At 46.2% G+C, this 3,210-nt stretch overlaps 1 pseudogene; it reads left to right on the top strand.

The window, feature by feature from the left end:
- The first annotated feature begins 393 nt into the window (after positions 1-393).
- LOC149746756 (methylsterol monooxygenase 1 pseudogene) lies at positions 394-2,962 on the top strand (annotated as a pseudogene).
- The last annotated feature ends 248 nt before the right edge of the window (positions 2,963-3,210 follow it).

Raw genomic sequence — 3,210 nt, 5'->3', positions numbered from 1 at the left:
ATCCCAGCCTGCCTTAGGGTACAGCTGAGAGGTCTGAGTCCTCTCCAGACAAGGAGCCACCTGGGCAGGGGCCACTGGGCATTGGACACTGTGCCAGGCCCAGCAGGGACCCAGAGAGATGAATCAAAAGCCACCTCTGCCTTGGAGGACCCCTCACAGTCCAGCAGGGCCAACGAACCTAGTGTGCCCATCACTGAGCATGCCTTCCAAACACCCTGTGACGCGCATACATTTACAAGTGAGGAAACTGAGGCTCAGAAACATTAATCAGTTTTCCCAGAGTCACGCGGTCCATCTATGGGAGAAATTGGGTGTCCAGCTCCAGAGACTAAACCTGTAACTCCCACACTAAAAAATCTTAAAGAATTTGGGAATTCCCTGGCGGTCCAATGGTCAGGACTCAGTGCTTTCACTGCCGAGGGCCCGGGTTCAATCCCTGGTGGGGGAACTAAGATCCCACAAGCCACATGGCATGGCCAAAAAAAAAATCTTAAAGAATTCAAACCCCCTGACTTCTCATCTGGGGTCAGACACTGTTACTCGGGCTGTCACCTGCTGTACCCACTCCAGTGTTTCCATGGCTTCACTTATAAAGATGTCTTTCTCAGACAGGTGCAATGGGCATAGGCTCTGTTACTCATAGCTCTTCAGGAACTCAAGCCCCTTACAGCCCACTGTAGTAAGGGCCTTGCCATCCTCCCCTGGGTCCTCCACATCCGGCCACCGGACAGGGGAAGAGAGTGAGCCACGGTGAAGTTTTCAGAGGTCAGACCAGGACATGGCATGGTTTACATTTCTTCAGCCACATTCCACCGGCCAGAACTCAGCCCATGATTCTGTCTGACTGCAGGGGAGACTGGGAAATGTAGTCTTACTATGTGCCCAGGAGGGAAAGGAATTGAATTTGAAGGACAGACACATGGGTGTTGCCATGAAGGCCACACGCTTTGGCCACATGTGGCTCCAGGGGTGCTGTATGCAAAGGGCTGCTTGGTACCGTCAGTGACAACAGAACTAAGCTCAAGAAGTGAAGACAGGGGTGCTTGGCGAAGCTCCGGAGGCGGCGGCCACAGACCCAGTGGTGTGCAGAATTATAAGGCTGTCTGCTGAGATTTGAAAAATGCCAACAAATGAAAGTATCAACATCTTTAGTTCAGCATCCCTGGCTGTGGGACATGGAGACTCACTTTTACCTGAGAATCCTCTGCAGGAACCATTTTAAAATGCTTGGAACTATATGTTGAATAATTATACAAAGTTCCAGATGGCAACATGGGGATCCCTCACAGTTCATGAGGTCCTTTATTTCTTGTTCTGTTTACCTGGATTTTTGTTTCAATTTATACCTTACATGACAAAGTACAAAATTCAAAAGGATAAACCAGAAACGTGGGGAAAATCAATGGAAATATTTTAATCATTTTTGTATCCAGCTTCTTTGATTTGTGGAACCTATTACTTTACAGAGTAGTTCAATATTCCTTATGATTGGGAAACAATGCCAAGATGGTACATGCTTTTGGCAAGATGCTTTGGCTGTGCAGTGATTGAGGATACATGGCACTACTTCCTGCATAGGCTCTTACACCACAAAAGAGTACATAAGTATATTCATAAATTTTGTCATGAGCTTCAGGCGCCATTTGGAATGGAAGCTGAATATGCACATCCTCTGGAAACCCTAATTCTTGGAACTGGATATTTCATTGGAATCATGCTTTTTTTTGTTTTGTTTTGTTTTGTTTTGCGGTACGTGGGCCTCTCACTGTTGTGGCCTCTCCCGCTGCGGAGCACAGGCTCCGGACGCGCAGGCTCAGCGGCCATGGCTCACGGGCCCAGCCGCTCCGCGGCATGTGGGATCTTCCCGGACCGGGGCACGAACCCGTGTCCCCTGCACCGGCAGGCGGACTCTCAACCACTGCGCCACCAGGGAAACCCTGGAATCATGCTTTTATGTGATCCTGTTATTCTTCTTTGGGCCTGGATGACCGTTTATTTTACAGAAACTGTTGATGTCCATAGTGCTTATGACATTCCTCTCAACCCTTTAAATCTCATTCCTTTCTATCCCAGCATCACAATTTCCACCACGTGAACTTCATTGGAAACTATGCTTCGACATTTACATGGTGGGATAGACTTTTTGGAACAGACTCTCAATTTATTGCCTACAATGAGAAGATGAAGAAGGTTGAGAAAAAGACTGAATAAACACCTCACATAAACCTTCCTCAAGTTACACTTTTCCTGAATTGAAGCTAGTAGCTAACATTGCTTCTTCTGGGGAGTGGAAATAAACATGTGTCTTGGTTGCTAAGTGATAAAAAGAACATTAACAACTTTTAATTATCTCCCTAGTGGGAACTTTTATATGTTTAAGTACAGTTTCCCTGAGGAAGCTTTAAAGGCCATGTTGCTAACCTTACAAAAAGGATTTTAGTGATGGAAGGAATATTAATGTATGTCTTTTCCCCAAGTTGTACCATAGGCCTGAAGCTGAAATTGGTCTTCAAACCTTTTAAATATATAGTGGCCATTTCAAGAGCTCTTAGTGGCATTGAACTTTAAACACTTTTTTGGGATTCGCTTAAAGATCAGATGCCATGGGTTGAGCCACACCAATCTGTACGGTGTGAGTGAGTGCTGACTCTGAAACAGCCAGCGCCGGGAATTTCTGCTCTTATCTGGAGCTGACCAGTTTGCGGTGACTCTCTTTCTTTGAGAAGTCCGTTTTGATTGCAACGTACTACGCTTGTCTATAAATTAAGGCATTTCTGAATTGATGAAAGATTATTTTAGTCTAAAGGTTTTCAGTTTACTTGAATTTTTTCAACACTGAGCTTTATTTCTACTATTTACCCTTTCTTTTTTGTATATCAAGTTTTCATTATACTTAAAGCTGTATCTTGAAACTCTGTGTACTGACTTGCTGTATTTGCACTTGGAGCTATTGAAATAAACGTGATTTTGTTTGAAAAAGAAAAGAAAAAGAAGTGAAGACAGGGCGGGCATACCGGCAGGGGCCGGGGATTTGTGAGAGCACAGAGTGTCCTCTTAGTCACCCACTAGGCTTAGCAGGAGGCCTTGCTCATCCGATGAGCTCACCTTGGGCCTAGGGCTATGCAGGATTACCAGCAGCACCCCCGTCCTCCCCCGAGCTGGCCAGGGCCCCCTTCTCCAGGCCGCCAGGCCCTGGACAGATGATCCAGC

This window comes from Delphinapterus leucas, chromosome 19 (assembly GCF_059928025.1).
Source record: "Delphinapterus leucas isolate spDelLeu-1000000601 "Yukka" chromosome 19, BTC_Dleu_Yukka2, whole genome shotgun sequence".
Lineage (NCBI taxonomy): Eukaryota > Metazoa > Chordata > Mammalia > Artiodactyla > Monodontidae > Delphinapterus > Delphinapterus leucas.
This window is presented reverse-complemented; position numbering and strand designations above follow the sequence as displayed.